At 41.7% G+C, this 23,048-nt stretch overlaps 1 long non-coding RNA gene across 5 annotated transcripts in view; it reads left to right on the top strand.

Moving 5' to 3' along the window:
• The first annotated feature begins 5,724 nt into the window (after nt 1-5,724).
• Nucleotides 5,725-23,048, top strand: part of LOC134522333 (uncharacterized) — a 42,836-nt gene continuing 25,512 nt past the window's right edge. The window contains exons 1-6 of one of the 5 annotated variants that reach the window (XR_010073039.1): nt 5,725-5,879; nt 11,684-11,872; nt 11,973-12,148; nt 13,305-13,411; nt 20,008-20,109; nt 22,492-22,625. This is a non-coding gene — a long non-coding RNA (uncharacterized LOC134522333). Of the gene's footprint in view, nt 5,880-11,683; nt 11,873-11,972; nt 12,149-13,304; nt 13,419-13,462; nt 20,110-22,491; nt 22,626-23,048 lie in introns of those variants that run through there. The other 4 variants (XR_010073038.1, XR_010073040.1, XR_010073037.1 and 1 more) reach the window with 4 other exon arrangements.

Raw genomic sequence — 23,048 nt, 5'->3', positions numbered from 1 at the left:
TAACAGCACTAGAGTATCTTAATGTGGGTATGTACCTGAGAGAACCCAGTCTACTTCATCTGTGCACTCGAGTCTCAATGTCTTGTAGCTGGAATAAGTTTCTTTACTTTGCACAGAACCTGATGGCTCACCCCTTTCCTCAAGGAACGCTGAAATCGCTATGGTATTCTTGAAATGATGTGAGTTTTAAAAATTCATCCTGCCTGAATTAAAATTCAGGTGTAGTATTTTCTAACTTCAGAACTTCTATCCAAATGCATAAATCTCTGAAACTGGGAGATATTTCACTGACTCAAAGTTTTTTAGCATGTGAATTGTTGTAAGAGCAAGTAACTTCCTAGTATTGCAGCTGAAACTTTTCAAGTATTGGACATTTTGAATAAATTAGATAGGAAAAACTGAGGAGCAAAATCTGAAGATTTTGCAAGTCAGATTTCAAGATTAGACAATAAAATGGCAAACAATTCAGTGTAGGGTTTAGTGTGCATGTGTGGGGAAAAAAAATCCATCTTTGCCCATGTAATGATGAATGCCAAGCTCACGTGCCTCTCAGGAGCCGGTCCTGGGCTATGATAGTTCAGTGAAAACATCAGTCCCACACTTGTAGCGTAAAAACCCAAACTGTGTTAGGAACGGAATGAAGGGCAAAACCAGCAACACCGTGTTAATGTATAAAACCATGGTTCAGCAATGCTTTTAATAGTGTGCAGTTCTAATTGCTTGTTTTCAAAAAGCATACCAGACTGAAAAAAAGTAATGTCATATGCATTATAAAATGTTTTTAGTATAACAAAACTGAGGACTGGTCAGCCTGAAAAGGATTGTAAAAAGCAATGAAGCTGTGCGTAAACAGTTTTGTATGAGGAAATTAAATATCAACAGATTACAAAAGTGCAACGGAATATAATTTCCATTTACCAACTTATTTGATTCATAGTAAATTTTATCTCCTGAAGAAGTCATTTTTAAGGAGATCAAAAATATATTGAATGTAGAAGACACTATTTCATGTAAGGTATACTTCCACAGAATTAGCCTGACATTGACCTGAACTCTCTGCAAATGCATCTCCTCCAGTGTTCCTTGGCTTGGGACTGACTGAAGGTGGGGGTACTGTCACTGAGCGGGAAGTGCTCTTCCAGCAAGAGTACAGATTATTTTGCTGGACCATTAGTGTCTCTATGCCTTCCAGCAAGCTTCCGTGTCGAAGAGAATTTCTCCTAAGTAAAATCCACTAAGAATCAAGGGGGTGGGTTATTGCAGGGGCGAAGACTAAGGAACGTATCCTCAGGAACGCATGTATCTATGAGGATAAAGTAAGCTTGATGGGGTGCTTTAGGCAGGACAAGAACTCGGAGCGGACTAACCTGGCGGACTAACCAGCGGACCTGGACTGGAGGCGCAGTACGGAAGCTAATCTGAGACACTTTAAGGGTACGAGACTAAAATGCATACTCATTCAAGTCAGCAGCACTATTTCTGCAAATCACTCTGATCCCTACTGGTAGTTTTTCTAAACTAGGAAACTTAACTGTAAAGGGAGACTGTAACTTTTTCTACTGCTGCCTCCTTGAGGAAGGAATGTAACTGTTAAGTACCATGCAATAACACGTCCGTCCTTTAAATGCCAACAGTACTTAAATTTCCTCAAGGTGATGAGCTCTTAACAAGATGTTAGGACTTCAGTTATGTTATGAAATTGAAAACTCATGTATGGTTGCAGATAGAAAGACTTCCTGGGATTTTTCATAAGTAATCAATTGAAAAATCCTCTCCTTGGTATAGCAGGAGAAAGACTGAGACTAGTGCTAAATACCTCTTTGAAGTTTTCTTGTTATCTTAAAACTACCTGTGGCATTCTAGTTTCAGACTTGCCTGAATTCCTTCTGATGAACATGTGTTCCTTGCAATACAAGTATCAGTATTCAGATATGATTGTGTAGCAATTGCATGTGGTGATGCTAGAGGGGAATAATCGGCTTCAAGGTAGCTACATAAATGGCTTCCAATACTAGCATGAGGAAAAATGTGTTGGACGGTAACAGTATTGTTCTTGGATGCTGTAGAAATATGCAAGAAATGGTACAGCTGGTTCTTAGAGAGGCAAGATTGTAGCCAAAATTTAAGAATTCAGACTCCTTGTGTGGCTGTGATGGATCACTTGTGTACTTTCCCTCTCAAATAGGAGATAAATTTGTCTCTGAGGACTTAATGTAGTATGCTTGATTTTAAAAGTGCTTTAGAAATATGAAGCACAACGCGATTTGAAGAAGCGCTGTGCTATTTAACCAGCATTTCTTATTACAGCAATTCAGAAGTGTTGCTAAGAAGATAAAATTTCCTGGCCTTCCAATTAACATTCCTTTGTACTTGAACTACCATTTTATTACCTGATAGTATAAGGAAATGCCTTGCAATTTCATCAGTATGAAAGACTTATATTGGGCTCTGTGATACTACATTTAAGAAAGTATATAAGAACATATTTATTGCCCCCACGTTTGCTTTCCACAAATGCTTTCTTTTGAGCACCCAGTAATACCTAGTTACTGATATGGCTTTTTTTTTTTGGTAGTCACAGATGTGTTGGCAATGCTCAGAAACAAGGAACGGAGTTTGAGGCACAGATGAGAACAGCAGATGATGTGAAAGGAGCTAGAGAAGGTAGGGACATCATCCAGTGCAGGGGCTCATGCTTGCATAAAAATAACTTACTGGTGTGGTTACAACAAAGCTGATGTGTATCATAATCTGGCATGTCTAAATCGGTTCTGAAAATGTGGCCTAGTTATTCACAGCTGCAAGACAAAATGGAGATGAGCGTAAAAAGTTGGAAGTGCATAGGAGATATACTAACAAAGGAGGTAAGAGTCCCAGCATATTGCAGAAAGGAATACTTAATTTTGCAATAGCCAAAAATTTGTCTATTACATTAGGCTGTATAAGCTGGCCATATAAAAGATACTGTCTCTACCTGCAAGCTTTGCCTCTCTCTTTAGACCCTTGTAGCTGTAACAATAACCTCTAGGCACAAAAAGGGTATTCTTGTTGTGAAGCACTGGAGTTCCTACAAGGCCTTTCCTTTTTTTATTTTTTTTTTCTTTTGCTGCTTTGCTATTCTGGATATTGTGGACTCTGAGTCAGTGGGGGGAAAGTGGGGTTCTCCTCTTTCTGTTGGAGGATGCAAAGGATTTGGAATTCTTAAAACACTCAGGAGAAAGTATTGAATATATAAACATAGATTTCTCTGACTTTCTGAATGCTACACAAGGTTACATAAAATGCTTGGACTTGTAATTCAGAAATTTTAAATCCTAATAGCTTATATCCCCTAATAACCTTGTTATTAAGTCTGCCTTTCATACTTTTTCTATCCTGTGCTGTAAAATGAGAAAACTTAAGAATTTGCAAAGAACAACTTGCAAACTTAAGAATAAATGAGCTAAAACTTAATGCAAAAAAAACTACTTGCAAAAGACAATTTGGGTGTTTTATTAAACATTGAAATGCTATTACCTGTCTTTCAGAAATACTTCGTGTGGTTAGTAACTGGATCTGTATAATGTAGAAAAATTGTTTGGCTTTTTTGAGTCATCCTGCAAAGTTAGTATCTTGAAAAAATGAAGGAATTCAACATGTGGCTTTCCTTGTATTTGGGCTGTGCTTTATACTGAGAAACTGTTAGGATAGTGAGGACAGAAGGGTTATCCCAACCTTACAGCTGAGAGAGGCAGAGGTCATGAAGCCACTTGGTCATAGGAACAGAAATACAATGTGTGATCTGTTCCTTTTAGCACTGTTTTCTCTTGAGAGGCTTCCTCCACAGTAAATAATTGATGCCAGTGCTAAAGCTCACATGGATGGCATAGTCTATATGAAATAATCAGGAGGAATCTTAATACTTTTAAAGCACCTAAAGTACTCCCCCTGGCTCCTTGTGTTTCTTCTAAGCATACCTCTTCACACTCTTCCTATGATAGATAACTTAGTTTTGTAACAGTTAATCTGTGATATACAAGAAGTTAGGAATATTTCATTCTGATCTGTTAAAGCTTCCCAAACACGCTTTCCAAATCTCACTGAAGTTTTATTGCGTGCATCTTTCCCTGATAGAAACACTTCTTTCAAAGATACCGAATACAAACCCTTGGGGTCTACAGCATAAATGGTACCTGAGTGGCTGAGCAGAGAACAGGTCTGTGCTGTTAACTCTGCAAATCCATGGCAAAGTGGCTGCCCAGATCCGGAGAGCTTCAATTGAAATGAGAAATGAAGTGCCCGGAGATGCAATGTGCTTCTCCTCTATGCAGTGCTGGTCAGTGGAAGATCAGGTTTTGCAAATACTTTACAATCTTTTAGCTAAGATGTTTTTAGTCACCACAAGTGTAGCATAGAAGGGTCTGTCTGGTGCTATTTTCAGGGCGACAGAGACTAGATTCAGCTCACCGTGTCTGTCCCTATTCTTGACAAAAGGTTTGGGGAAACACTGCAACCTTTTAGCTCTTTCTTCTGTTGCTTCAAGTACCTCTTCAAGCTAGGCCGCTTTGATCTCAGCAAACCACAGACTATAAACTCGGCATTTTCTTATGAATGCTAAACTGAACTTTAATTCCTCCTGTTATTCAGCAATAATTTGGTCTTCTCCAAAGCCAAGAAAAGCTTTGGATGACAGTGCAGGCCTGTTGTGGCCTTCTGCTCTGCAAGCACTCAAAAGTAGTTTTATATAGTATAAAAACCTAAAATTAGATAATGTCTCAAACTGATCAGTTGAAAATACTGCATATTGCTTTATGTCCCTGGCACTACAGAGACCCCTTGACCCTAGTATGAGTCTTCAGTACAAGATGTGTGGGCCAAACTTCTTTCGAGGGCAGGCTGCTTGTGACCTCTTCCAACTGAGAACAACACTGTTATTGAGAAGAAACATGCTGTTATTGAGAAATCCTCCCCCTCTTCTATCCACCAGCCCTTGACTGATCATTGGTTATCAAGTAGGTCCTGTTTCCTGCTTAGAGGAGGAAGAACAATGAACAAACTGAGAACAGATGGTTATTTTTATCTCGACACTGATTGCTGTCTTGATCATCTGTCCCTCTCTAAAATATTGCTTTCGTTTAAGAGGGTGTTTTAAAGGAGCCTAATGCAAGGAAGAGCATCTTCTGTAGTCTCTCTAACTGCAGGCTTCCCCAGGGAGAAGGACAGGGTCTTTTTGTGATTTAGGCACTGTGTCACGAGTTCTGCTCTGCCTCTTATAAAACTGAATGTCTCTAACCTCAAGTCATTTAAATACTTTCCTTGCAAACAGGGCGTAGAGAAATTCTGAGCACCTTAAAGCTGCATTTTCAGCAGCAGCCAAAAATAGAGATCGGCTCTAGTGCATCTATCTGAGCATTGAATATCTGAGCCTCTGTCCTATAGGCTGCGGTACAGGCTTGTTCAAGCAAAACGCTACGAAAAAACCCTGATTTTAAGAGTGGTAAATGGGAGAGGAAGCTTTGTGCTGGGGGTGCGCTTTTCCGTGGGCGAGAAGGAGAATTTTGGTGACTTTTAAACGAGAATAAGCCTTGGGCCCTTGTCTCTTTGAAGAGACCCTTATGGCTGGAGGGAGAGAGGGGCTAACGCCGCTCGGGGACGCGGGGGGCAGCCCCGCTGCCGTGTCGCTAGGTGGCGGGCGGGGAGCGCGGAGGCGGCGGGCCCGGGCGAGGGGAGGAGCGGCGGCCGGGGGCGGAGCGGCGACGGCGGCGGCTGCCATCGGCTCAGCCGGGGACCGGCGGCGAGCTGAAGGTGATGCTGCGGCCGGAGGAGCCGCCGCAGCCCCGGGCGGGGGCGGCGGTGAGGAGAGCGGGGCCGGGCGCCTGGCCCCGCCGCCCGGGGAGGAGGTAGGAGCGGGGGAGGGTGCGCCGAGCGGGGGCTGCCCCGGCCCGGGGGCGGTCCGTCAGCCGGGGAGCGAGGGGCGGGCTCGGCGGCGCCCAGCTGTAACGGCCCGACGGGACGGCTGAGGCGGGGGAGGCTGCGGGGGCGGGCGACGGCCTCGGCCCGGCCCCCCGCCGGGCCGGGGGGTCCCTGAGGGCCGGGGGCGGCTCGGCCCCCGGGCCGGGAACGGAGGCTGCCGGGTGCCCGCTTGCCCCGGCCGATGCGCCGGCAGCCCTCGGGCTCTCCATGGTCGGGAGCATCGGGGGCTTCTGCCCCTCTTCCCCTCGGCGGGGTGTGCCAGGAGCTCCCCTCCCGCCCGCCTGCGCCGCTCCCCAGCCTTGTCTCGGTCCCGGGGACAGCGGGGTCTCTGCGTTCCCTCTCGCTGAGGGGGGTCCAGTCTTCGGGTCTCCCGTCTCTGGGATGCGGTGTTGGATAAAGTTGAGCTACTGCTGAGCTCCTGAATAGCTGAATAAGTGTTTCTGTGCTTCCTTTTTTTAAAAAAAATGACTATGGCTGTGGCTGTTATTTGTTCTGTGGAAACACAGAACTCTGTTATTTGTTCTTTTGTTATTTACTCTGTTATTTGTTCTTGTGGAAACCAAGTTTGCCGTTGGCGGTAAGGTCAGGCTCAGAGCACTGATGTGGGAGGTGTCCCTGCCTATGGCAGGGGGAGTGGAATTAGACAATCTTTAAGGTCCCTTCCAACTTAAATCCCTAAACCATTCCATGATTAAGTGGAATGATGCTTAGCTGGGGGATCTCAGGTGCGGTTAGTTACCCGAATCTAGCTGTTTAGCTCAATCAGGAGGGTGACAGTGGTGATTTTGCATAGCACTGTCACCATCCTGGTAATGGATAGGGGACGCTTTAGATCCCTGATGGCAAAGAGGGAGGTTTTGAAGATGCACTTTGTAGGTTAAGACACTCCCCCACCCACTCTCAAAGAAGAGAGGAAGGCTACAAAAAACAGAAATAGAGAGCACTTGGGAGCATCCCCCTTTCTGACCTGTAGGTAGCTCCTACCCCACCTGAGCCTGGTGGAGATGTAAAGTGAATAATGTTCTCTTTGGGCAGATTATTTAGATTTTTCTCTTCTCAAGATAAAAGACAATCCTAAACCAGTCTTTAAACACCTCCTTCCTTCATTTTCGCAGTTGAACATTGATGTGACTTATTTTTGTCTCCAAGAAAAAAAAAAACAAACAAACAAAGCGGGAAATCTTGTTCAGTTTTACTATTCAGAGAATATTTTTTTTCTATATCTGTCTCCTGACATCATCGCTCCCATCAATTTTATCTCTCCATATATGGTTATCTATGATTTGCAATAAGTCAGACCACTTAAAGATCCCAAGATTTGGATGTGTTTTATTTTTCCGTTCAGCATTTTCAAGGATATGATATAATGCTTAGTCCATGATAACCACGTAATTTTCATGTGGTTAAACCACTGACAGCTTCTGTCTTAGTTCTGAATTAAGATCTACTTTATTAGTCATCTACACATCTGTAGTGGGCCAGAAACAAGTATTGTTGAGGCTATTAAGAATTACAAAAATGAATTTTCAAGCTTGATTAAGATGACATTGCAAAGTGAACCGCTTGGTGGGGAATAAGTATTCATTGAAGTATTAGTTCATGTCAGCTGTATTCTATTGGCTTTATCAAGTGCCACTTATACTGGTGTTAAATAAGAAATCAAGCCCTGCCAATTAATAAAACAAGTGTCCTGTATCATGTTGTATGGCAGACTGTGTATTTTTATAGCAGCATGCCAAGTCTGTCAGTTCTTACAAGGAAGACAGAAACAACTTGTGTTCTTTGTTACTTGCAAGTCATTCTGTTTCCTTCAGGCATTTTCAGCTGAAATTAAACACTTGTTTTAATACTGATCTCTCTTGATTCTTGCACATATTGGTAGCTTGCTCAAAGCAGGGATATAATTTAGGTATTTCTCTACTCGGGGATTAATCATAGCTTTTGTGGAATGTTCTTGAGTGTCTCTTCCTGTGGGCCCTGTCTCGCTAGCTCAGCTCTGTCACATACCATGGTGTTGTGGAAATCAGAACAAGGCCTTTCGGTTCCTTTTCACAAAGACTTGCCTTAGTTTTCCTTTTTTTTTTTTTTTTTTTAATTTTGTGATTAGCAATAACAATTTCCTCTAACATGTAACTCCTAATTTTCATTACGATTTTTAATTTTGTGTAGCAGTTGTAGCAAATGAGACTATGACAATGATGAATGCAAAATAAGATCTTCCAGTAGAAGATTTTGCTAAGTGAAAGCTTTCAAGCATATGCTGGATGACGTATTTGCCTGATTTGAATGTATCCTGCAAATAGCCACGAAGGGCTTTATTTTTACTATTGAAATACACTTGCCATTCTGCTCTTTTTCTTTCCCCTTATACACTGATTGCTTTCCCTTTGTAGGGTTTTTTCAGTATTCTGAAGCTGGCATAGGAGGACATCGTACTGAAGAACCTGTTAATTTTCAGCAATATTGAAATGTTCCTGCTGGAGTCTCTAATGCTATAAAAAGCTGTGTGGTTTTCTGGTTTGGCTATTTTCGAAGTTTTTTATGCCTACCTTTTCATCTTAATGACACACTAGGAGAGCACTTCAAGCTCCGACAAAGGCAGCTTAACTTTTTGAGTGAAAGCGGAAGGCTTTTTGGAAAACTTTGTAGAAGAGATTTAGTGCTGAATTTTCTTCTTTCGTGTTCCTTAATGAAGTGTGATATTAGAACACTATATTCATATCTTATGGGCCTGAAGAGCTGATGATATAAAATACCTGACCCAAATCTTTTTATCAAGGAGTGAATTTGGTATTAAAAAAAAATACTTGGGAAAAGCAGGTAAATTGTTATAAGGTTGAACGGGAGCATAATGCTGAGGCAAAATGAAAGAAGACAGGAGGAGTTACAAAAGCTTATCTTATCTTGGGCTTGGAGTAAAGAGGAGGAGATTGCTGTTGAGAAAACAAAGACGTTTAAGGGGAGGTACCGAGAAAGGGATATCACTATGGGTACAGTATATACTACGCTAAATAAAGTCTGAAAGGAAAGCTAACCTTGCTAGACTGCATAATTTTTCCCTAAGTTACAAAATGAAGTAGTGGTTTTAATTTTTTTTTTCTTTCCATAAATAAACAGGAGAATCAACAGTGGATATATGGGAACATTAAAATGCCATCTGGAAGTGGTGCTGTTGTGCCTTTGGCTAAGGTTTCATGATAAGTTAACACTGCTATCAAAAGATCCAACGTGTCTCTTCCCCTCGCTACCTGTTTTCTTTGTCAGTGCTAGCCTTAGCATGGCTGGGCCATGACTTGAAGAACTGATCTGAAATAAAATTATATGGCAAAGAAATTAATGGCTAGTTTTCAACTCAGTATGTCTTCCTGATTCATTCCACTGTGAATGTCTGCCCTCTCACACGCAAAAGGTTGGCTTTAGGGGCATAAGTGAGTGATGGAAAAGGGTAGACTACTTTTACTGCCAATGCCAGCTTATATAATTTTAAAGTGATTGTGAAATTAGTCTTAACTAAGAAACACTTGTCACCCTGTATTTTCATCATTACTTTGAAATGTGTTCAGTGGGGTTTATTTCAGATCTTAATGATAAATACACAGTGAGTTCTATAATCACTTGGAGGAGCTTGTATGGTCTGTTTAGTAAGTAATTACAGCTGATGGTAAATATGCTATTGATACTGCAATTTGCAAGAGGCCCCTCTTCACCATTTCTGAAGGTGTCTTAAATACATTGGCCCTTTAGAATGCTGTTTTTCTCTTTTGCAATTCACATGGAACTGCTAAGTTTTTGCAGTTGAGTCCTTTTTAAACATAGTATTTTGGCTTTTTTATGCCTAGTGTGCTTTTACAGTAGCATGCCTTGAAGAAATAGTGTTATGTGGTTTGTTTGTATCTATTTTCTGTTGTTTCCTTCTATTGTTGTCTTCTGTTACATTTCAGGCTATGTAACACTTTTAGAGTAAAGATTAACTGTGAATCTGTTTTGAATTAACTTATTCTCAGCGGTGTCAATAAACTTTGCTTCTGTCCTCTAACACATGCTACTCCAATGTTTGACTCTTTATGAACATTATGAATGCAAGATGCTCACGGTGGCTATTATGGTGGCTAGTAATGTCAGCCAGCTACCGGCCTGCAGCATCTGCAAGGTTAGTCACAGCAGGACAGTAACCTGGACAGTTAATGCAGCTTCTTTAAGTGGATGGTTCTTTAATGTATCATCTGTCAAATTAGTGGAATTACACCTGCTTTACAGCCATGCATTTAATGATTGCTACCATTAAGCAAAGCTGTAAGTTCAATATCAGTTTGGGCCTGTCTTTTTAAGCCAACTGTGCTCGTCCTGAACATGTGGCTTCGTTAGTGGCTTCAGGCCCGTGAAGCTGACTGTGCACAGACTTGCCAAGAAATGTCGGGAGTTTGATAGAATTGTTCTGTAGGCCATCTGATGCTTGCACCTCCCACTGAGACTGCTCTGGTGTAAAATACGCTTAACAGAAAAGCTAGCAGTTATGTTTCTCTGCCTTATGACGACTTCAAGGAATCAGACTCTCAGACTCAATGTTTACAGGTTTTTCACAAATTAAATGTATTATAGTAATGCGAAATCACTGGGAACTCTTTCTTATTTGAAAAGAATGTATTTTTCTGTTGTTTAGCAGTGATCTTTCCAGACAACCTATGTGCAGTGGGAAGGAAGAGTGCTCTTTCTTTCTGAGGAGAAATTAGATATGGAAATTCTGTTCCTTTATTTGACCATGCTAAGGAGCAGCCGAAGGAAAACAACTTTTCCACACAGAAATCTTTACCTCAGATGTGGAACAGATTGTTAGGGGATGTAAACTCATGTTAGCACCACTGAAATCCATGCATTGATTTACAGCATTTATGGATCGTTCCCATTGAACCTGTGGAGTTTAATGTGTCTTGAGGTTTCTTCTGTCCAGCTATGTACACAAAAGAGGCTGTGAAACTTGTGGCTAGGTTTTAAATCTTGTATAAGTGAGATTACAATGTGATAGTTTATGCCACCATGAAGACTTCATGCAGAGTTTGTGAGACACAAGCGTCTTAGGAAATAACCTTAATTGGCTGACAGGTGTGGTCATTAAGCTGATGAAGATGCCAGCTGCTAACAATTTCTCTGAGACAATACATACCAGTCTTAGCTCAGTGCTGCTCTAACGTAGTTGCACAGCTTTCAGGCCAAGTTGGGTCACATTCCTGCTACTCAGAACATCGCCTGAGCTCATACCTGCATTCTGCCATCCTATATATGCACACACATGTTTCCCCTTGTGAATACAGACACTGTTTCTTCTGTGTGCTTAAGATTTTTTTTGTTGTTCTTCCCTTCCTCTTTGTGATAGCATAATTTTTCCTTTCTAGTCTTTGAATCACTGTCCTGGAAGTGAGTAGGAGTTGAGTCCTTCCCCAGCTTGCACGATTGCAGACCTAGAATAGCGTGCTCACTTGATATGGTGGGTTTGGTCTCCTGGGTTCATTGCTCCCTGGATGACTTGGATGCCTTTTCAGAACACCCTTCCTAGAGTGATGTGTTGTACTTTGTTGCCCCACTAGTAACTTCTGTTTCTCTATTGCTCCTCCTCTCTGGTTGGTTGGCAAAAGGATTTTGCCTTCCCTATTACCGTCTTCAGCGTTGGTGCAGAAGCTACCTCCAGGAATACCTCCGTACCTGAAATCATTCCCTCAAATCTGTTCTGTTGCAGGAGTTGGCTGCAAAGAGGTCTCCAGAGGCATAACACCACCTCATTTGAGCTGACAAGTTGACCCGGGCTCTGCAGAGAACGACGCTTGCTCCATTTATGTGGAACGGGTTTTATAAAGTAAAAGAGGAGTGGCATGCCAGTGACCATCTTCAGTCCACATGAAGCGCAGCCTTTGGGGTGAACTTACGTGTATGCTGCTCCTAACATTTGCTTCAGTCTAAATTGAGTCTAGTATTTTCTGTTCTACCCCTTTCTGACAGAGTCTTCTTTCCTATTCTTTCTCTTCCAGCACCCTGTCTTCTATCTAATGCCCTTCCGTGATAGCAGCTCCCTTTTGCCATATTGTTCCAGACAAGAGTGATTGTACCTGTTTTGGGAAGTGCTTGGGCACTTTTAAGAATGGCAAAAAAAAATCCTGGAGTTAGCCCGACTGTTGGATTGATAACTAAAGTTTGAATTTCAGAGGTGACTCATGTCTCCTTAATTTTATTGCCAGGTGAAAGGATAACAAACTTTATTTACGAACAAGATTATGATAAATGAAAAATGATAAAGAGGTCTGCTAAAGAAACCTTGCTCTTGTTCTGCTTTTATGATGACCATTTTAGCAAAGTAGCCCCAATGAATGGGACAGCTTCCCTTTGTTTGGCTTTATTTAAAAAAAAAAAAAAAGAGAGTTTTCATCAGGTTAATTATTTTCATTTTGGAGATTGAGATGTGATTAGAATAGGAGAATAGATTCAGGATTTTAAAAATTATTTAAATTACAGTGCAAATGCAGGATTTGGGGTGGCCATTTAATTTTGCTGATTTCAATTTCCTGTATCTGAACTCTGATTATTCCATTTGTTTTTAAAAATACGCTCAGAATAGTAGGTGGTTTGTTCTCCTTGCAGTTGTAATTTTTTACTGAGATTTTGTGAACAACAGTCTTTAATTCTAAACTTCAGTTGGGAGTGCGAGTCTGTCCGCTCTTGTCCCCCGCGGAGGTGGCATGCGGGGCTCTTGGCTCCAGGCAGGCACTCCTGCAGCCCTTGAGTTTTTCTGGTGTTCTGGGTACGGGCTTCTTCCTGAAATGGGAAAAAAACTTCAGTAGCTGCCCAAAACTGCCCTTCTCGGCGGCTCTTGGTTCTCTTTCATAGCGATATCTCTGCTTCTTAACAGTCAGGGTGGTTTGGGGTGGGTTGGTTGTTTTTTTTTTTTTTCTTTTAGGTATTTGGTAATGGGTTGGGGTTTGGTGGGGTTTAACCATTTTTCTGTCAGTGAATAATGTGGGCTATAACTTCAACTTCTATAAATCCCGCTTTGTTGTTACACCCCAGTGCAAGCGTTAGAATCAACTTTTACGCTTCAAAACCTGAGCCGGCGGGGAACTTCTGCTGAAATACACGTTTCTGTTACGGGGTTAGCAGCCCGCGGGCAGGAATCTCCCTGTGAGACCTGGGCGGCGGGATCCCTGTGGAGGCCGATGCTGGGGAGGCCCTTCACGGCCGTGGGGGCACCTCCCGGCGCGGGGGCCACAAGGCCTCTCAGAACTGATAAATTTTACATTCCTCGCTATAATGAGCGCGGGGGAGCGCACCCGGGCCTGGCCTCTGTGACTGTTTTTTCTCCCCCTTAGGTGACATTTGCTGGAGAGGCGACGGGGGAGCTGCTGAAGCGGCCGGAGGCGCCCTGCGGGACAGCGGAGGCGGCGCGAGCCCCGATGGCGGGAAGGCGGCCGGGCCTGTGTGGGGTCGGGGGAAGGCGAGGCGGGGCGGGGGCGGGGGGGGGGGGGCGGCCATCTTGGCGGGGAGGGCGGTGGCGCTGCGCGCGCAGCGGGGCGCCGCGCCCGCCAGGGGGCGCGAGGGCGCGCGCGGGGCGGGAGAGGCCCAGGTCCCCCCCCTTGTCCTCTCCGTGTCCCCCCGGCCCTCCACCTCCCGTCAGGCGGCGTCCTGCCCTCCCAGCTCGCTCGGCGGCGAAATGCCGGAGGTAGATCTCAGCAGAATAATCAAATAATCCGTGTTTTTCCACGTCCTTCCCGTTACCTTTATTTGCGTTATGAAACCTTCCCTGAAGGCTCCTCCGGATCCCTGTGAGACAGTGGCACCACAGTGACATTCACCAGCTACAAACTGAGGCCACCAGTGATGGACAAACACCACCAGCTGGTTGTGTCCGCTAGGAGGCTATAAGAGAGAAGTTGATAATGGGTAGAATAAGTGAGTGGGGAGTACTAATTAACGATGGGGTTCCCACTGATGCGCTCTGCAACGTTCATAATGCGCCAATTATCTTGGCCATTGTCAGTGCCTAATTGTTTGGGATAAACCGTTTAGAGCCAGAGGTGTGCGTTACCGCTCAGCTTCCCCCAGGCCTCGCCGTGCGAAGCGGTGCTGTCTGAAGGCTGTGTGGGTTATGCTGCTCATGTAAAAATAATGAAGGTGATTTTTGCAGCCAACTTTTTCTTTCCTTCCTTAGGCTAAAAAAAATGTAAAATTAGGTAGAGGAACTGGTACTGCATTTTAACCCTTCACAAGTGTTCCATAGAGCGCTGGTTCCCATAGCATGGACCAACTTTACCTAGAGGGACTTACAATCGCTGATGCACAGACCACCCCACCTTCTGTTAGCACTAACCACAACATTTTTCTTCTGTCTTCAGTCATCTTGTATAATGCATGTGTCATTGGCAACTACAATGGTTGTTAATTGTATTGAACGTGCACTTCTAATGGCAAGAAGTGACCAGCCAACATCTCCTGGGGGACTTTTGCCTATGAGCTATTTTGTTGGATGGTTCTTAGGAATTGCATAGAGAAATGGAGAGGGACAGAATAAAGTGAAGCAGATCAGAAACTTACGCAGCCAGTGTTTCTTAGGCAGTTGAAAAGCTTTTTTCTTACCAGCTTCATTGCAAGCGAAAGACATTGGTGAGCTGGCCTTTTCTGCACATGGTCTTCTGTTCACAGAGCAAATGCCAGTATTGTTGATGGTTGGACTCAATGATCTGAAAGGTCCCTTCCAACCTAGACAATTCTATGATTCTGTTGCCCCCTAAGCATGTTTCCACTTTTCTGTTCATGTATCCCAGTGTTGTTTGGAGAAATGCTCTGCTTACTCTCAAGGATGGAACTCTTAAGTCATAGGCAGACCGCAAGCAGTGTGGTGTGGTCTGCAAGAACCCATTGAGAACTCAAATTGACATGTTTGACACAGTTTATTCAAACTATCAGCTAACTAATGATTATTATTATTTGGTTATGGGACAGTTCTTTCTTGCACCTTGGATGCGAGTTCCTCTCAAGAGAAGCGAGGCCACCATCCTTGTTCTAGGCAAATCAGTCAGCAGTATAGCCAGTTATTAATCCTTTTTTTTGATTTCTGTCAGAGGTGTCTGGTTTTGTCATTGGCATGTCTTGCTTATGGAAAGGAGATATCATTGCTTCCAGAAGGAAGTGACATAGAGTGGAAAGAAACAAAAGCTTGGTTCATCAAAGTCTCACATGGTTGGTGGGGGACTTAAAAGGAGAAATAGCTGCCTTGTGAGAATGGTTCAGTATTAGTGGCTGTTTAAGCAGTTGTTTTTCCATTCAGTTTTTGACAAAAATAGCTGTAAAGGAGCATGGGAACCTCAGAGAATGCAGTCTATTTTTTTGATCCACCTTGGCTTTTGCTTGTCAGCTTTAGATTCTCTACTATGGCACATTTAGTCAGTGCAAAATGTAGAATGCAAGAGATTGGTTTCTTGGGCCAAAAAATCCTTTGAGTTCATTCCTGAAAGGTGATGATGATTGTGTCAGTGATATGGCATCACCTGCTCAAAGCAAGTGGTTTGAATCAATAGCTCTTCACTGCTGATGGCATTCTGTCTGACTTACTAGTAAGTTCATTCACTGAATTCTTCTGTTTGGGAGCTTACGCTAAGATTTTTTGTGTACCTTACGCTTTTCCTCATCGATCAGGCACACACCTTACATTTTTGTCTCCAGTATAGGGAAAGATGGTTGGCTTGTCCAGATGGATCCAGTGAGCTTTTAAAGCTCCTGTGAGATCCCTTTTCTTGCCAACCTTTTCTATACAAAAACCACTAACCTAGTTTCAATACGCTATCTTTGCATTGCCCCTGAAAACATTTTTCCACAACCTGCAGGCTGTGAATAATTCCCTAGTATGCAGATTATTGACCTTATCTGGGAACATCAAAGCATTGCAGTCAGCGTGCTGATGCTGTGCCTTTCTATCCGGTACCTACAACGTAAGGTTCCTTTCAGCAGCACATCAAGTGGTATCTGGGAATCTCATAAATATAATGTAGTATTTGAACTGATTCCAGCTTCTGTGCCTAGCAATAATTTGGTCTTTTGTCTATGCCAACAAAAGGCAAGGGGAATCTTGCTTTTTTTCAGTCCAGCATTCAGTAAAGTATTCGCACAGGGGGATTTGGCTTTTCTCCTTTGGGTGTGCTGCTGCTTTTCACTTACAAGTACTCGATGCATACATTTGAATACTGCAATGAGGAAAAACCTGGATCCTCAGTGCTAGGAAGACAAAATGCTATTTCCAGTGTCGTACTGTTGCACCTGGCTAGGCACAGCATGGCACAGCACTTAAAATGGACACTTGTACAGTAGGTAAGTTACAGTGACAATTTAAATAGAGTCCAGCACGCCTCACACTTGCCACGGAAGAAGCATCTTGCAGTGAAAAGATTGTACTAGAAGAATTTTAGTGCCAGTTATTTAACTTTTTGTGATGTCTTCCTTAGGGCACTGACTTCAACAAAGTAAATTAATATCTTTTTAAGTGGCTTCAGAGCCTCTCAAGTATAATTATCAAATTGTGATTTTTAACTGAGCTATGATTTTAACCAGTGACACAAAAGCAAAAAAAATTTAATTGTCATAACCAGACTCTTGTATATGCTGTTCTCATTGTTTCCATGGGTCACTGTTGTTTACCTTTTTAGATACGATTGTGCTTCTTGTATATCTGAGAGCACAATTGAAAATGATAGTTATTCAGAGAGGCACAGCTGGTTTAGTTACATGTGGAAATTCTCTACTTCCATTTCTTTGGCTTTGGCTAATCCACGGAAGAGGATGTGTAGTTAGATACAAAATCTCTGCTTATGTTTTGTTGTGTGGTGTTTTTTGTTTTGGTTTGGTTTGGTTTGTTTTTTTTTAAATATGTATGTTGATCCTCCAGCATACTCACCAGTTTATAAAACCACAGGCTAGTGGTTCTCAACCCACTGAACTTTCTTGCAGAACTTGCCCCCATAAATTATGTGTTTATAAATCTTGCTTTATTACAGTTCCACAGACCAGCTGCTAGCTGCTTATCTTTGTCTCATGGACTTACAGTATGGGAACGTCTTCCCTGAGGTCCTAGGTGTGAAACCTGGTTTCATCACTGGGGAAAAGAGAGGAAGAGGTTATTTTATTTGGTTCGCTGTGGCTAAGGTTTGCTAACTTCTCAGGAACATACCAACCTCAGTTTTCCCTTTTCTCACCACTGAGCTGTTGGTTTACAGTGATTAGTTTTACTCGTGATCCTTTTATGTTGTTCTGTGTTAACATGGGATCAAAGACTGAAATAGAATATAGAGAGATCCTTTCAAAAAAGTCCCTGTCACAACTAGAAATTGCACAATATCTTTGACTTGTAGCTCCAGCTGCTTTTTGTTATTTTCCTGAAAAAATAATAGCTCTTATAAAATACAAAATAACAACAGTCTGTGGTTGTTTAACTGGTACAGCTTGAACTGCAGTGTTTGCGAGGATCAGGTCTCACTGCCCTGCATGCAGGGTGCCATTCCTGGTTTGTGTTCCAGTTCATCATTTGTACTCTGGTTGTGCTGTCTCCTGACTGACTTTGGAGCTGCTGGTTTGCTGCCTCCTTGAGCTTAGTCTTGCTGACTTGAATTGTTAGAAAACAAAGCTGAATCAAACCTCCCTTCCTTACCTCCTCCTTCAGTTAGCGTAGTAAAACCTAGTAAGAGGAATACATGGTTTTTTCCCATGGTCTGCTGTGCTCTGGTGCTTGTGCTGAGCACTCTGCTAAATCTTCAGTAAGATAAAGTAAAATACATTGCACAAGGGGAAATAAATCTGTTTTTATAATGTGGGGTTTCAGACCAGTCCTGCTTTCTGTGGCTCGTGAGAGGCTGCTGTACCAAGAGAATCATTTCCCTTTGTCATGTGCTGACTCCTCTTGAACTCCTCTGTCGCTGTGGTTCTGCAGGCTGCTGCAGAGTGACTCTTCTTGAATCATATTTGCATATCATTTCTTTTCACCACAGGCTGCTTGCTGGAAAATCAGCTCTCTTGTGTCTTGTATTGGTTGTTTGCTTTTACCCTCAAAGTAAGATGGTTTAGATTTGTTCCGTGTCTGCTTCGACCTTGTTCTGTTGGTAGTTGCTGTACTGGGTCTGTACAACATCTCCCTCTTTCTGGCTGTGTCCCAAACTGTGCTTATATTTACAGTAGTTATCTAGCATTTAGCTGTAAGAGTGGCTTTTCCCCTCGTCCTTTCCGAGACCAACATTAGCAAATAAGTTTGTTACCTTATCTTTGGAAAGTCCAGGCTCAAATTTTAATCTGTTGTAGTTTACCTGAGTGTGAATCTCACCTCAGACAGATCACCAACCTGTTTTTCGCAAGTGCTTTATGATAGAGGAGGGGTTTTCTTGTCTACCATTGACCCAAAATAATTCGACAAAACAAACGTCAAATTGATCTGCTTCGGCTCCTTCATTAGATATTCGTTCTGTATTTTTATTTAACATTAGGAAATAGAAATCTGAATCCATTCACAGGGATCCTGCTTGAGTGTCTGTGCTTGCTTTCTATTGGATATAAAGTACATACTGTAAAGATAACAGAGTGTGTCTGTTGTGTATACTGTGTGTATACAGTTGTGCCACTGCTGGGGGAGGTGTCCGTGGATATGTGTGTGTGTATATATATATATATATTTGGTGGATGTAGTGCTGAGATTGGTAATACAGGACATACTGTTGGTTTGTTTACAGTAGCAAGCTACCACTATTTGATACATCTGTTTGATCTCCTATTACAGAACACTTAGAGCACTATAAAAGCATTTGATCTGCATATACTCATTCTGGTAATAAAAATACCATAAAACCTTACTATGAGTCATTTTATACGTATATAGCTTTGTCTATACTCAGCTTTTAAAAACACAACTTCTTAAGAAAAGACAAATGAGTCATATGATCATTAGTAAAACATCTAAGTACCTATTAGTGTTTATAAAGCATGGTCCATGGGTTAAATGATTTTATAGCAGGCATTTATGCTTGATTTGAGATTCTGGATTAAATCTCAAAATGCCCAGAAAATTCCCTGCAGCATTAGCCCAACTCCAGGTTCTCCCTGTTCTAGCTGAAAGATCTTTACTCCTCCCTATGACATTGAAGGAGGAATATCCTCTAGCTCAGTGTTTGGGACAAGTATCTCTTTTGAAGGGATCCTCATTCCTAGGTATTTTTTAAGCCTATTAAAATTGTAGGCAGGACAGCTTTACTCCAGAAATGAACCAAGACCTCCATTGTAGTTGAGAAAGCTTGTATAAAAGTGCCTCTCTTTTTTTCTCGTCAGTGGGTTGCTGCTCTGTTTTACAAATTAGGATGCCTATTTGGGTGTTTTACTGGAGGTTTTCCTGGTTTTGCTTTTATCTTTCCCTTCAGAGAGCTCTTCCTAGTTCTTGTCTTATCCATGGTTTTTGGCTCATACGTTCCATTAGCTATAGTGCTCTCCTTGGAGGCGTGTGTAACTGCCACCTAACATAGCACTGGAAGTTGTTGTATAGGAAATTGGGTAATTCTTGATAACACAACACTTACTTAGCAGGATTTCAGATAAGGTTTGGGCTCTCGTACAGATATCAGAAACAAGCTTGGTTGTATTAGGTAGCAAAATCCTAATAAAATCAAAGGCAGTTTAAAGGCAGTTTTCATTTTAAATCCATCATTACCCCTCATGTCTACAGTATTTCATAAAAGAAAGTAGATGATCTTGTGGGAGTAGTAGTGTGGAAATTTGGGGAGAAGAGGGAAGGATCTGGTTACAGTTTTGATGTGGGAGTCCTGTCATCTACTATCAGTTTTTTTATTGTGTCATGGATTACTTGAGAAAGTAAATTTGGGTTTTTTTCCAATCTGTACTTTATAACATAGTGCAAAAGGGCCCTTGTGATAACTTTTCTGAATAGGTGGTTTTTGAAATATTCATGTGAAAAAAACAGCGAAGTGAAAAAAAAATGTAGTGTTTATCTTCACGATTCATCCTCATGTGAGATACTTTTTTTTCATGCAGATTAGAAGTGATGCATCAGAGATCCTGGACGAGACCATTCTGCTCCTTAAAGACAAGGCGACAGAAATGAACCACATCTGTGGCAAAGTTGATAAATTAGAGGTTTGTTCATTGCATTAGAAAATTCACATCCTTCTTTTTATGTGTTCTATACATTAACTGTCCAGGTATTTATATGGAGCACTCAGGTGTTTATGGCTCTCTGTTGTCTTATGTTTATTTTTAAATCAGTATGTTTACCCATGGTTCAGCATATATAAGTATTTATGGTTTTGGAACGTCACTGAATAATTTATTGCTGTGGATTCTACAATTCCTAATGGTATATTAAAAGCATTAGATGTGGTTTTGGTGTTAATAATAACGCTAATAATGTTAATTTGTTTTGCGACATGAAGGAGTATCTGTGAAAGTATTTATAACTTCAAAAATTCAAGTCTCACATCCATTGCTGGACATACCCATTTTAAGTTGTTGATGATCATCTTAGGTAGCAGTGGAGAGATCTCGGAGCTCCCATCTTCTGGTGTGTCTGGTTTGGTGTTTATTGTATCCTGACTGAGGGAAGCCAGTATGACTCACTAAGATGATGCCCTCACCATATTTAGTAAGCAGTAGTTAAAATTTGTGTCATCTGAGGGCAAGTTTGCCTCTGGGAGGAATATAATGAAAACATGACGAGATAAATTGTGTAATGTTTAAAGTCAGTTTTAACTGACTCAAAGCGAAAGAAACCAAGTGTTTGTGGCATTAAATCCAGATAGGCAGTGCTTAAGCTTCAAGCTCTGCCTCTGTACAAAGTGATAGCCTCTGGTAAGGTTTATGACTCTGGGAGGGACAGGACAATTGACTTAGCTCTCAGCAAGTTTTCGTTAAATGCAATTAATTTCTTGTAGTTTGTATTTTTACACTTACATTTGGTAACAGACTTATCGAACTGCTTCGTGTATTATGGACTTCCACCACACCAGGAGAAAGCTTCAGACAGGAAACTGAGGAAAGGCATTTTAGAACAAAAGTGGGAGTCAACTGTTAACTTGTTTAGAACCTGTCTAATTTTCAGAACTGAGTACCCCAGTCCAAGAAATAGCGAGCGGGGTCTCACCATACTTGACAATTTGGCCACACTTGAATGTATACTTAAGCTGGGACTGTGAAATCTAAGTGAATCAGGTTCCAAACCAACTGTTTCTGGAAGTGTCTCACCGATTTAGTTCTTTTTGCAAATTCCATGCTTATAGGTGGTTGGGATTTTGGGGAGAGTGTTGGGGGGGATGTTCTTGCCTTTGAACAGGAAAATAAAATTAAAACTCTAAGCAATTACTTGTGCCAAAAGTATGGTAAGCAACAGGGCTCCTTATTACTTTTTTCCGCTCTAATACAGGGGGAAAAAACCCACCAACCTTCCTGACCCCGTTCACTTACTACAACTGTAGGGACACAGTAATTTGGAATATGAAGAAAACACCAGTCTTTGCCAGGCTGCCCCTGAATAATGCAGCAGAATGTCATTGAGAGGCTTTTTTTTGGTTATCAGGGGAGGATGATACCTTGATTGGCTAGGAATCAGTTTTTCTCCCTAACGTTACCAGCTGTAATGGCAGTAATCTGAGAGCACAAGATTAAATTGGCAATTTGAGCAGTAGTTAATGTTTTAATTAGAACTTTTAAATTTAAAGCTTAGCATCCATGGGGATTTTCAAGGAAGAAATTAACTTGTACTCCCAAGAGTAGAAAAGAGGGGGACTGTTGTGTAATGGTTATGTAGGATGGGAATCTGCTGGGTTTTAATTTTGATGTTGCTACTGGTATGTTTTGGGCAATTAATTTACCTCACCTTCCCCATCCCTAAAATGGGCAGTGCTCAACTTCTCAAAAAAAAAAAAAAAAAGTGAAGCTTAATGCTTAATAGAGAGTATGAAGATTCTTTACAAACTGTTCTGTATTTTCACAAATAAATACTGTGGTCTTTCTAGCTGTCTTTCGTTATGGCTCAAATTTCAACTGAAACTGAACACATGTGTGTTTTAGGTCAATAATTCCTGACCTTTTTTAGCTAAAAGTCACCTGTCCTTATCTCTTCCTCTGCTGTCTCATCCCTCCTACCACTTTGGCCACTTTCTCGCTCCCACCAGTAGTAGCAGTGTCTTTGCAGGTTCTGAAGAGCTTTTCACCTCACTGCTGAAATGTTGCCAGACCTTTAGATAGTAAGTGCCTACACACTCTATGCTGTAAAGGGAGCAAAAGTCTGCCCTTAGGTAAGGAGAAAAATTAGCTGTAGGTCATGACCGGTGGTTCTTCTCATGGCTGTAAACATCTGTAGTCTACTCCTGAGTATGCACCCCTTGGATATTTTTATTAGCAATACTGCACTCTGAAATCTTGCTGAGCTTTTACTTTGACTTCTGATCTCTAGTTCGGATAATGTTGAAACCCAGCACAGGTGCTTTTAATTTTCATTAGATGTTTTTCCTCTCTCCACAGGCATTTGTTAAAATGGTTGCCACCGTATTTCCCTCCTAGAAGAGCAAGTGCTTGAAGCAGAGAAGAGCTGCGGTACCGTTCTTAATACCGTTTGCAAATTATTTCAGTGTGTAACTGTCTCTTCATTTAAAAATGTGAGTATTTTTAAAGCTGCTCCCAGCAGATAGGAAAGTGATGTTAAATACCCTTGCTATATCAAATGTGGCTTTACAGCATGTTTAATTATTAATTTTAAGTGATATAAAAGAACTAGGTATAGTTTGCTTCTGTAAAGGGAATTTTTCTACGTTTTTTAAAAATTTACATAATTTTCTTTTTCTGAAGTGTTGCTACTTAGGCATTGAATAGTTCCAGTAGTAATTTTTGCAATTCAATTTTCTACATTTTGCTCCTGAATGAAAGGATCTTCTCTGTATATGTATATGCAAACAGGAAGCTTGTTATACATCATCTTGCAGTGAGAGACATAAGCATAGATTGTTCTTTCTATTTAGTCTTTGTTTTTATGTCAGTTATTCCTTTATAGGGTCTGTGGATGAGCACTAGAGGGGGATGAG

The sequence above is a fragment of the Chroicocephalus ridibundus genome, chromosome 12 (assembly GCF_963924245.1).
Source record: "Chroicocephalus ridibundus chromosome 12, bChrRid1.1, whole genome shotgun sequence".
In the NCBI taxonomy this organism is placed as follows: domain Eukaryota; kingdom Metazoa; phylum Chordata; class Aves; order Charadriiformes; family Laridae; genus Chroicocephalus; species Chroicocephalus ridibundus.
The sequence above is the reverse complement of the archived record's forward strand: the minus strand, read 5'-3'. Positions and strand labels throughout refer to the sequence as shown.